The sequence below is a fragment of the Aethalodelphis obliquidens genome, unplaced genomic scaffold, assembly GCF_003676395.1.
Source record: "Aethalodelphis obliquidens isolate GAN/ISIS:26980383/991018 unplaced genomic scaffold, ASM367639v1 scaffold56, whole genome shotgun sequence".
In the NCBI taxonomy this organism is placed as follows: Eukaryota; Metazoa; Chordata; class Mammalia; order Artiodactyla; family Delphinidae; genus Aethalodelphis; species Aethalodelphis obliquidens.
The window spans coordinates 3,200,089-3,212,936 of NW_020838000.1; the positions used below are offsets into that span (position 1 = coordinate 3,200,089).

At 40.4% G+C, this 12,848-nt stretch overlaps 1 protein-coding gene across 6 annotated transcripts in view; it reads right to left on the reverse strand.

Annotated features, from left to right (window-relative positions):
- The window catches only part of UBE2E2 (ubiquitin conjugating enzyme E2 E2), a 366,525-nt gene that overhangs the window by 62,774 nt on the left and 290,903 nt on the right, over positions 1 to 12,848 (reverse strand). The gene's annotated exons all lie outside the window — the stretch shown is intronic.

A 12,848-nucleotide genomic window follows, 5' to 3' on the forward strand; every position in this document is an offset into this window, starting at 1 on the left:
AGAGTCTTTACCCATATAGGTTATCACAGAATATTGAGTAGAGTTCCCTGTGCTATACAGTAGAGGTCCTTGTTGGTTATCTATTTTAAATATAGTAGTGTGTGTATGTTAATCCCAAGCTTCTGATTTATCCCTCCCAGCCCACATTTCCCCTTTGGTAACCATAGGTTTGTTTTTGAAATCTGTGAGTCTGTTTCCGTTTTGTAAATAAGTTAATTTGTATCAATTTTAAAAATCAGATTCCACATATGAGTGATATCACATGATACTTGTCTTTCTCTGTCTGACTTACTTCACTTAGTATGTTAATCTCTAGGTCCATCCATGTGCCTGCAAATGGCATTATTTCATTCTTTTTGTGTGGCTGAGTAATATTCCATTGTATATATATGTGTGTGTGTGTGTATACACACACACACACACACATATATACATATATATATGTACCACATCTTCTTTATCCATTCCTCTGTCGATGGACATTTAGATTGCTCCCATGTTTTGGCTATTGCAAACAGTGCTGCAATGAACATTGGGGTGCATGTATCTTTTCAAATTATGGTTTTCTCCAGATATATGCCCAGGAATGGGATACTGAAAATATGAAAAGCCAAATTAACAAAATTAAGGTACTGAATGAAGATGAAATTCCATGCTCAACAACTAAAGGATACTTATTCTTTTCCAAGCACGTAAGAAACATTTATAAAAACTGATCACATGCTAAGCCACAAAGAAAGCTTAACGTATTTCCAAAAATTATTAAGACTATTAAGGTCCCCCTTCATACATTTGCAAACTGAAAAATACATTTTCAAATAATTCTTGGATCAAAGAAAAAAAATCAGCTATGTTTATAACTGAGTGACAGTGAAAATGTTGGGTTGCCAATACCAAAATCTGTGATTTGCCTAAAACAGTTAATGAAAGAGAAATCTACAGTTTCAAATGCATATATTAAAAAGGAAGAAGTTTCCTGAGTTGTGCCCAAAGGAAGAAAAAAGAATAGAGTAAATCCCATGAAAGTAGAGAGGAATGGGCAGAAGTTAATAAAATAGAGAATACCTGTGATATTAAAATTCTGCAGAGAAGTGAGAGTACCTAGCTATTTAAGTGCTAGACGAAAAGACAAAATACTTTTATGACCCAGTGTACGTGATGAGTGGCTTTTGTCTATAATACCATATTTTTAAAACCTATCTGAGTAGAGTTTCCTGTGCTATACAGTAGATCCTTGTTGGTTACCTATTTTATATAGTAATGTGTGTATGTTAATCTCAAACTCCTACTGTATAGCACAGGGAACTCTACTCAATACTCTGTAATAACCTATATGGGAAAAGAATGGATATATGTATATATATGTATAACTGAATCACTTTGCTGTACACCTGAAACTAACTACTGTAAATCAACTATACTCCAATAAAATGTAAAAAAAGAGAAAAAACTAGCTCAGACTACTCTGAGCCAGTTAATCACCAAAATGAGTAAAGGAGGGAAGTATTATTATTGTACTCACTTTAAAAAGAAGCTGTAAGTATGTGAGGTTGGTAGATGCTAACTAAACTTACTGTGGTACTTATTTCAAAATATATACCTATATCAAATGAGTGTGTTGTACACCTAAAATTAATACAATGTTATATGTCAATTATATCTCAATAAAACAAAAAAATTTTATTAAATAAAGAAACTGAGGAATCTCCATGCTGTTTTCCATTGTTGCTGCACCAATTTATATTCCTATGATATGATCCAGCAATTCCACTCCTGGGCATTTATCTGAAGAAGATGAAAACACTAATTTGAAAAGATATATGCACTCCTATGCTCATGGCAGTATTATTTACAATAGAAGATATGGAAGCAACGTAAGTGTTCATCGATAAATGAATGAATAAAGATGTAGTGTACACACACACACACTGGAATATTACTCAGCCATAAAAACGAATGAAATCTTGCCATTTGCAACAATATGGATGGACCTAGAGGGTATAATGCTAAGTGAAATCAATCAGACAGAGAAAGATAAATACTGTATGATTTCACTTACATGTGGAATCTAAGAAACAAAACAAATGAACAAACTTAGCAGAAGCAGTCACAGATACAGAGAACAAACAGGTGGTTGCCAGAAGGGAGGTTGGTGGGGAGAGGAGAGAAATTGGTGAAGGAGATTAAAGGTACATGATAAACTTGCAATTACAAGATAAATGAGTCACAGGTATGAAATGTAGAGTGTGGGGAATATAGTCAATCGTAATGTAATATCCTTTGTATGGTGACATATTGTAACTACACTGATTGTGGGGATCATTTTGAAATGTACAGAAATACTGAATCACTATATTGTGTATTAGGAACTAAGACAGTGTTGTAGGTCAACTATACTTCAAAAACAAACTCACAGAAAAAGGATCAGATTTGTGGGCAGAGGGGGAACTGGATGAAGGCAGTCAAAAGATACACACTTCCAGGGACTTCCCTGGTTGCACAGTGGTTAAGAATCCGCCTGCCAATGCAGGGGACACGGGTTCGAGCCCTGGTGCGGGAAGATCCCACATTGCCGCGGAGCAACTAAGCCCATGCGCCACAACTACTGAGCCTGCGCTCTAGAGCCCGCAAGCCACAACTACTGAGCCCACGTGCCACAACTACTGAGCCCGCGTGCCACAACTACTGAAGCCCATGTGCCTAGAGCCCATGCTCCACAACGAGAAGCCACTGCAATGAGAAGCCCGCGCACCGCAACGAAGAGTAGCCCCCACTCGCCACAACTAGAGAAAGCCAGCACGCAGCAACGAAGACCCAAGACAGCCAAAAAAAATTAAAAAAAAGACACACACTCCCAGTAAGATACATAAGCACTAAGGACATAATGTACAATATGGTAAACACTGCTGTTCGTTATGTATGAAAGTGGTTCAGAGAGCAAATCCTAAGGGTTTATGAAAATAAAAATACATTTTTAAAATAAAATTATTTTCCCCTATTTCTTTAACTTTGGATCTATATGAGATAATGAATGTTCACTAAACTTACTGTGGTAAAAAAAAAATGAAGAAACTGTGGCACAGAGAGGTTAAGAACTGGCTCATGGTCCCACAGCTTGTAAGTGGTGGAGCCGGAATTTGAACACAACCTTGTTGATCCAAAAGTCCATGCTCTCCCGTTCAGCCTCAATGCCTGTTCTTTTATTTTTTTTAAAAAACTTTTAATTCTGAGCTAAGTACAGATTCACATGCGGTTGTAGGAAAGAATACAGACAGATCACCTACATCCTTCCCCCACTTTCCCCCAGTATCACAGGAGAGTGATACCGACACAGAGGATGGATCCATGCACTGATGGATGTATGTGTTCCTACGCAATTGTATCACGGGTAGATTTGTGTGCGCACCACCGCTGCCGAGACACAGAACAGTCCATCACAAACATCCTTTGTGAGACCCTTCACTAGCCACAGTCCTCCCCCCACTTCTGAATTCCCAACAAACACAACTCTATTCCTCTCTCTCTAATTCTGTCATTTCAAGAAGGCTATATAATTGAAATCATACAGGACGTAACTTTTTGAAACTGGATGCTTTTCACTCTGCACAATACTCTTGTGATCCGTCTAAGTCGTTGCATGTATCAAGACTTCGCTGTTTTACTGCTGAGTAGTAATCCACGATATGGATGTACCAGTTTGTTTAACCATTTACCCACGGAAGGACAATGGATCGCTTCCCGTTTTTAGTTATGACAAATCAAGCTGGTATGAACGTTTCTCTGTGTTTGTGTGAACGTAAGTTTTTATTTCTCTGGGGCAAATGTCCAAGAGTGCAATTGTTGGGATGTACGGTGAGCTCATATGTAGCGTTATAAGAAGCTGCCAGACTTCTTTCCGGAGCAGATGTACCATTTTACATGCTCGCCAGCGGAGTGATCCAGTCTCTCTGCGTCCTCACCGGCGTTTAGTGCTATCAACGTGCTTTATTTTAGCCATTCCGCTAGGGTTCAGTGATACCTCATTGAGGCTTTAATTTGCATTTCCTTAGCTGCTAATGATGTTGAACACGTTTTCATGTGATTAATTGTTATCTGGATACTCTCTTCCATGAGAGAGGATGTGTATGTTTTCTGCCAATTTCTAATTACAGTAAGTCCCTTACATACAAACGGAATGTGTTGCGAGATCCAGTAAAGTCAGCTTAGGTACCCCACTAACACAATTGGCTACATAGTACTGTACTGTAATAATAGGCTGTAATACTTTTCAAACAAATAATACATAAAACACAAACACAAAAAATAAAAACATTTTACATCTTACAGTGCAGTACCTTGGAAAGAACAGTAGTGCAGTACAGCAGCTGGCACACAGGGGCTGGCATCGAGGGAACAGGCAAGAAGAGTTACTGACTGGAGGAGGGAGGGGAGGTGGGAGATGGCAGAGCTGAAGGATCGTCAGCAATAGGGGGCAGAGGGCCAGCTGCAGTGTCACTCACGCCTGACGCTGATGGCGCAGGATCTGGTTCCTTGCTGGATTCAATTCTATCCACCCTCTTGAAAAATCGATCCAGCGATGTCTGGGTAGTAGCTCTTTTTTTCTCGGCATAGATGACACGGTAGCACTGGGTTGCATTCTGAGCGGCTGCTGCAGCCTCCGTGTACTGTTCTACGTTCAGGTCCTGTGCCTCAAAAACTAACAGCGCCGCCTCAGATAAAGAAAATCCCCTGCCATTTCCTGCGTCGTGAATCCCTTCGGTTCTTCAGTTACTTCTTCTTCCTCTTGTCTCTCTTCATCCTTTTGCTGGATGAAGATCCAGTTCCATCAGGTCTGCATTAGTAAGCCCCTCGTGTTGCACGGTAAGGAGTTCCATGAAGTCGTCCCCTTGCAGATCTGGCTCCGGCTTCTCGCTGAGGGTCACTACGCTGCTGACGACCTCTTTGGACTCCTCATTCACCTTCTCAAATCCACGAAAAGCGTGAACAAACTGTGGGCAAAGGTTCTTCCAAACCCCATTCACGGTGACAGCCGTAACCTCAGGCCAAGCCACGTCAGTGTTTTTTACGGCCTTGCAGATCTTCTAGTCCTCCCAAAATTATCACAGGGTTGTTCCTGCCCTTGCATTTACCGCTGTATTTGAAGCTCAGCTCAATATTGATGTTTTACAACGGTAGCCCTCAATTCCTCAAGGAGAGGGAAAATTACAGAGGATCCCATTTTTAAAGACAGGAAGACAGCACATTTCAGACATTTTCCATATACTAAGAAAGTTTTAAAACGTGATTTGCATATAGTGATCCAGAAAACTAATTTATCCAGAACGGCTAATTCCCAGATAATTCTGGATGAGAGGGGTCTTAATTTATGTGTGATACATAAATACCCACACAGGCATATGTGTGTGTGTGCACACGTGTACGTGTGTGTGTGAGTGTGTGTGTGCTGGACAGAATAAAGCCCTATCCCCCCAAAGATGTCCCTGTACTAACCCCTGGAACCTGTGAATACGCTACTTTACAAAGGACTTTGCAGGTGTGATTAAGTTACCTTGAGAAGGGGGGATTGCCCTGGATTGTCTGGTGGGCTTGATATAATCAAAACAGCTTTATAAGAGGGAGGCAGGAAGATCAGTAGGGGATGTGATGACAGAAGGAAGGCGTCGGAGTGATGTGAGGGAAGAGGCCTAAGGGATGAGCTAAGGGATGCCGTTGGGTCTCTAGAAGCTGGAAAATGCAAGGAAACAGATTCCCCCTGAAACCTCCAGAGCGAATGCAGCCCTGCTGACACCCTAATTTTAGTTTTCTGACTTCCAGAACTGTAAGAAAGAAACTGCAGTTGTTTTAAGCCACAAAGTTTGAGTTAATTTGGTACAGCAGCTACAGGAAAAAAAACACATGTTTGGATATATAGTTTCCAGTTGCCTCCTTCCTTTATCTAAAAAAGGTACCTTAAAAGCTCTGTTACTTCCATCCTTCACAGAATCACCTCTATAGAGAACAAACTAGTGGTTACCAGTGGGGAGAGGCAACTTGGGGCAGGGGAGGGGGAGGTACAAACTATTTTGGGTGTAAGACAGGCTACAAGGATGTACTGTACAACACGGGGAACATAGCCAACATATGTAATAACTGTAAATGGAGTGTAACCTTTAAAAACTGTGTATTAAAAAAATAGGATCTGAAGTCAGACAAAAAAAAAAAAGATGAGGAGACTGGGGTTTATTACAAAAATAATTTTAGAAACAGGTAATAAGATTCTTTGTGTTGACTACAGCACAGAAGAATGCTACTAGGTAGCGAATGATCTCGCGTAAGTTGCTTGCTACTCTGAGCCTCTATTTCCTGACAAAGTGAGAGACTTAAACTAGATGATTTCTAAGGCCCATTCTAGTACCAAGATCCAGGAGCTGTACTGTAAAAAGAATATATGGTTTTGGGAGTAGCTGGACTTGGGCTGGAATCCTGACTTTGGACAGATCAACGCAGCATCTCTGGGATTCAGGTTCCTCATGTGCAAAAATGGGGAAACAACAGCTATCCCCATAGGGGCTGTGATGACTGTACTACAAGGTAACCCTTAACACCAGGCCTGGCCCCCAGCAGGAGCTGGAGCAGTGTGAATCCTCTCTCCCTCCTTCACCTCTCCTAGTTCTACAAGATCATTGCAGGATGCACGTGTTCATGCAATAATTCCCCGTCACCTGAACTTTAAACATGCTTTCTTTCTCCCATGCCCCTGCTCTAGAGCAGAGATAACATGCCATCCACAGACAGAAAGCTGCTCTGAAAGGGGAGAGAGGTCACGTAGGGTACGAATAGAGATAGAGAAGAAAATATTTTAAGAAAGTATTTCTGTCCAACGGAGTCTACACATAATTTAGAAAAATGTCGTAAAGCAAATAAACACCTCAAAGCCGGAAAGCTGATAAGGACAGTAAAAATAATCAATTCAAATAAGATTTCAGTAATAACCTCTATTTTTAACATAGCTTCCAGTTTTCAAAAAAATGTTTTGATCAGGAGATAAATGGCACTGCGATTTTACTGAGGAAGTATGAGATCAGTGAGAAATACGTTCCTCTTAAAAAGACTTTCCATGGAGACCCAGAGAGGAAATATTTGGAGCCCCTGTGCCATAAATCAGTGAATCATGTAACAAAGGCCCCGAAATAGCAGGGTTACCATGATTCAAGTGGATCTTGGCCACAGACTCACCATGAAACTCTTTATCTGAACAGTTTTTAGTGCACATTTAAAAATGTTAGTCCTACCACCCTCCTAGAGATCTCAAGTGCTCTTTCCTTAAAACCGACTTAAGAGCACTGTCCCAACAATGAACACATCCTAAGATTATTTTAAAGTATTAGCAGCAAAATAAAAACTGGAAAAATCCATTCTAAGGGAGGGGAATCACAAATCGTAAAGACACGCTAAGAAATACACATCAGCAAAACAAAACAAAACCCCTCCCTGAACTGAAACAAAAAACAAAAAACTGGAAGTAGATTTCACCTTGAATGACTGGCAGTAAGGGAATGAAAATGAAACATCACCTAGAAACCACAACGTGTGAACATGATCCCCGCCCTGCTGTGACTGAGACCACAGAGCACGCTCCATCTGGCTGCGGGCCAGAGCTACGCTGGAAAAGCTTCAAGCACAATTTAAATGATTAAAAATAAAAACACTTTATCCCATAGACACTGAAGTTTAAAAAGGTCTTTCTCAGTTCCTTGGAAGTATAGATGTAGAAAAAGATGCAACTAGAAACTTTCCCCCATCCTGAGCAGCAAATCTATTGGGAGTTGGGACACCGTATTCAATTCCCAATTTCTAACCACACAGCAATGGATGACTCCTACCTCCTGCAAGGCACGATGCTTGCAATGACTTAAGGACCAATCATTAGACTCCTTCTTATAAAAATTCAATTTGTGTAGAATGCTTCAGGAACATACCTATAGTGAATGAGGCGCAATTTGGTTTTCCGCATTTGTGTGTTCTTTTTTATCAGTGACTTGTTCTTTCACTGTGCTTTCTTTTCCGCCTTGTACTCCTTAAACAATTATCTTGTCTCTTTTGACTCGTTCCACTGTCTCAGGTTTCAGTAATGGTCTCCAGCAGATTCTCCTTTATGGCAGGATTGTATCAGAGTGTGGACTGTAACTGTTGAGTGTGAGTTCATCCTCCGTGTACATTATTTATTTTTCTGTAGAAATCCCATGCGCCTTGGTTGGTGGAGTGTTTTGCATTTGCTTCTTCATGGGTTTCAAGAACAACACTAGTGTGAGCGCAGATTGTATTATACATGCCAAAATGTAAAGCAGTAAAGTCACCGCTTAGGAAGAGCTGACTTACAGTCAAACCTTTATTTAATGGCGATGGAGTTTCAGTTCAGGAGGGTGAAAAATTCAGGAGACGGATGATGCTGAGAGTTGTGAATGTACAATGTGGATGTACTTAGTGCCACTGAACTGTACAGTTAAATATGGTTAAAACGGTATGTTTTATATTATGTGACTTTTACTACTGTAAAAAATTTTTTTTAAAAGTCTAAAGGAAAAATCTCTTATATTTAGTGTCTCGATTATTTTATTTTGAACAGAACAGGATACTATCTGCTAAAGACACAGTAGCCTGAGATCAGCTCAGTCAATTCTTGTTTGGCATGCATATAGACGTCTCCTCCCTCAAATCAGTTAAAAAAAAAAGGAAAATACAGAAATTTAACAATGCTCTAGGAGTAGGACATTCCTAGGAGTACATACAACTTTACCATTTGAAGACTCGGATTTTAACAGCCTTTTAAAGTTCACTGAAAAGAGAAATACAGTACTTTCAAACAATTAAGAAATTTCTTAAAAATCTGACTGTTTGAGTTTTCTACAAATGGGTTTTCATGGCTTGGACAAATTTTCCAGTCATATAGTCATACATGGATTCCAAAACTGCTGAATCCCAAACAGTGGAGGGGGAAATGAAGATGATCTGGTGTCTAAACAGAAGCGTCTGCCCAAAGTATCACTTAAACGTTCCTACTGTTTTCATTCACTGAGCACACAGACACAGTAGATACTCAACCAATGCCTGAGGGTCCATCAAAAGCAGACCCCAAAGCTCTCTGAGTTGAATACTCCCTTAAGAGGCATCACCTCCCACCTCTTTTTTTTCTTGATGTGCTACCGTATGCTTTTTAATGTCAATTAAAGCATGTGTTGCTGTCCACTGGTAGTCCCCAACTCTTTGATGGGGAGAACGTGGCCAAGCCCAAGAAGATCCTCTTCGGGGAAAAGCTGTGTCCCGTCGGGGCGCTGAGTGTGCCAGGCACCACGCTGAGGGCTGTGCCGGTGTCTTCTCAGTCCCCGCGGGCTTTCCAGCAGCCTGCTGGTGGGAAGTCCTCCTGCTGTCTAGCCTAAATCCCACAGGCTGCTATTCCTGGGGATACTGAACCTCAAACCATCGTGTGGGGGCGACGGTGACCCGAACCTACACTTGGAAGACAACATGATTCATTTCTGCTTTAAAACTGCAAACGTGTCTCTACATAACGACAATTCATTACGAAGCATTAACAGCTGAGATACTTAACGGGGTCCGTGTAAAGTGCGTAACAGATGACCAACCATATGACAGCTGCTGTTCAATTAAAGACAGTGACACGAACATAAACATGAGGAGAATGCCCTCTTTTGTATTTTGTTTACATTTTTACAGGACTCACATTACCTGAGGCAATTCTATGAGATGTAGCCTATTTACAGCTTTGCTAAGGGTAAAACTGGAAGTAATATACAGACCTCCTTTATCCTCTGGAGCAGAAGTAATCAATTTCATGTTTGTAGACATACGAAGCGGCAGTTATTCATTTTAAGAGATTAATAATTCAGCATCCATACAACACAATACAAAGTATTCATCATCGCTAGCTGGAAGGGGCAATTTGGTTTTTCATATAGCCCACAACAGTCTAGAAGTAAACTATATTTTAACAGTCTAAAATGAAACAATGACTAATTCTGTTAATGATACAGTAAATTAACAGCAATTATAGAGCTGGCTGAATGCCCACAATCTCAGTGAGTGCTACATGACACACACGAGACGTCCTTTGAAAGTGCCAGAGCGTTCATAAATACCACAGAAGTTCCTGAACTTTGCGTGTGTACTGGGGGGGGGGGGGTAACTGGTTCCCCATGTTTGTACCATGAAATTAAAAAGTATGTCACGTATATCACAGAAAATGATAACTACAACTACTAAGAATAATGAATTAGAAACAGCTAACAATGTGCCATGGTACCGTTCTAACTGATGTGTGTTGATTACATAATCAACCTGTGAGGCAGGTATTAGTATTAGTCTCATTTTACAGATAAAGAAACTGAGACACAGCTTCGGAGGAACTCAAATGCTCGTTGCTGAGGCAATTCCAAGAGAAAGTAAAGAAGTTACAAGGAGGAAGGAAATAGGAAACAGATGAAAACAAACCAAAACAACCACACACAAGAAAACAACCCACACCCCTAAGAGTTTTTTGAAAATAACAGAAGAAAACAGGAAGAGGATAAAGACATTTACATGAATTCTAAATCTCAACGGTCTGACTTTAGACGGAAAAGCTCATGATACACGGTTTCAATAGCTTTTTCGGATCAAGTTCTGGTACGATGAGAATTCATGTAAAGTGCTTTCAGCAAAGAGAAGAAAAGCGACGCTATTATCGTGACTGCTCTTACTCTGCAAACTGACCTGTCATCTCTGTGAGATTACTGAAGGCAAGAAAAACCAAGACAGTCAACAAAAGATAAACAAACGTTTTAATATGACTTGAAAACTGTCACTTAGAGTTATCTAATTTTTGAATAATTTAAATCTCACCATTTAGAATATCCTAGTGAGTATTCTTCAAACATCTGTGGGGAACAGATGTAACGAAGGGGCCTGATACTTGTGATACTGTACCAGGTAACTTGCCTGAGAAGTAAAATATGACTGAGGTCTGTTTGGAAGGACGGGGGAGCTGCGTGTTCAGAGATAAAATAGGGAGCTGGTCTCTTCTGTAGGTTTTGATCAGAGGAGCGCCATGATGACAGGGGATTGGAGAATTTGTAATAGGGTTGCTACAACAGCATTTCTTCTTAAACTTGCCCCGTGTGGAACGAATCCTTTACAGTTGATGACACTGACTTATTCCTAAGTTCATAAAATGGCTTTTCTATGATCAACAGTGTGGAAGCTGTTTTTGGTATACTGTCTGAACAGCTGACCAAATCAAGAGAGAAATAGATATAGGTGACAAAAAAGAAGAGGTGGGAAGGGAGGAAAGGTGGGCAGCTCGGGCCACAATCTGAAGCGGGTCCTTAGGAAAGGAGGGACCAAGCACCGCAGGCAAAGAACCACCAGAAATGGCTGCAAAACCGTTTCTGATCACGGCCTTCATCACCCGCTGGAGGCCTCCTGCTGAGACAGACACAGGAAAAGAAAGACGGTACATATCTCACAGCTCAAGGTTAACCATTCTTTTTTTAAAATTTTTACTTTTTTTTCAATTGAACTATACTTGATTTACAACATTGTGTTAATTTCTGTTGTACAGCAAAGTGATTCAGTTATACATACACATACATTCTTTTTTATATTCTTTTCCATTATGGTTTATCCCAGGATACTGAACACAGTTCCCTGTGCTACACAGTAGGACCTTGTTGTTTATCCGTTCCATATATAATAGTTTGCATCTGCTCACCCCAACTTCCTGCGCCAAGAATTCTTCCTCTGAGTGACCCCTGGGTTGAGGCGTCCTCGGATGGATATTGGTTTCCCTCCTCACCCCCTCCCCCCTAAAAAAAAAAATATCAAGAACTGCAGGGCTACCAGCAACACAGCTCTTCTGGCCTTCCTGGCAAGCATTCAAGAACTACTTGTGAGTTTTACTGAAGGAATGTTTTGTATTATGAGGGATTCCTTACATTTTATTTCTATCTAATGAAAATTACACGGGTTTGTTTCCTTTTAAAATTTTCATGCCTATTTTTCTTTGATGCAGGCAATCTCTCCCCTTCTCCTCTGTCCCACTCCTGTTTTTCCCCCGTCTACAGTCTAGTCTTTGCTACAATCTGTGATTCCTGACACTGTTCCTTCACTCTTTAGTTCTACCTCCTGGGTTATCTTCTAGCTTCACACCTCAGGGCTTCTGAAGCCTGTTGCTCTGGGTTTGTCTTTTTCCCTCTGGTATTCTCTGTAAGACGACTTCCCTAAAAAAGCCAACACGTTTCATAGATAGGTTCATTTGTGTCACATTTTAGATTCCACATATAAGCACTATCATATGGTATTTGACGTTCTCTGATTTATTTCATTCAGCATGATAATCTCTAGGTCCATCCATGTTGCTGCAGATGGCATTATTTCATTCTTTTTTTTTATAGCTGAGTAATATTCCGTTGTATATACGTACCACATCTTCTTTATCCATTCATCTGCTGATGGACATTTAGGTTGTTTCCATGTTTTGGCTACTGTGAACAGTGCTGCTATGAACACAGGAGTGTATGTATCTTTTTGAATTATAGTTTCGTCTGGATATATGCCCAGGAGTGGGATTGCTGGATCATATGGTAATTCTATTTTTAGTTTTCACAGACATAGAGAACAGACTGGTGGTTGCCAAGGGGGAGGGGATTGGGGGAGGGGTGAAGTGGGAGTTTGGGATTAGCAGATGCAAACTATTATATATAGAATGGATAAACAACAAGGTCCTACTGTATAGCACAGGGAACTATATTCAATATCCTATGATAAACCATAATGGAAAAGAAGACAAAAAAAGAATATATATATATATATAT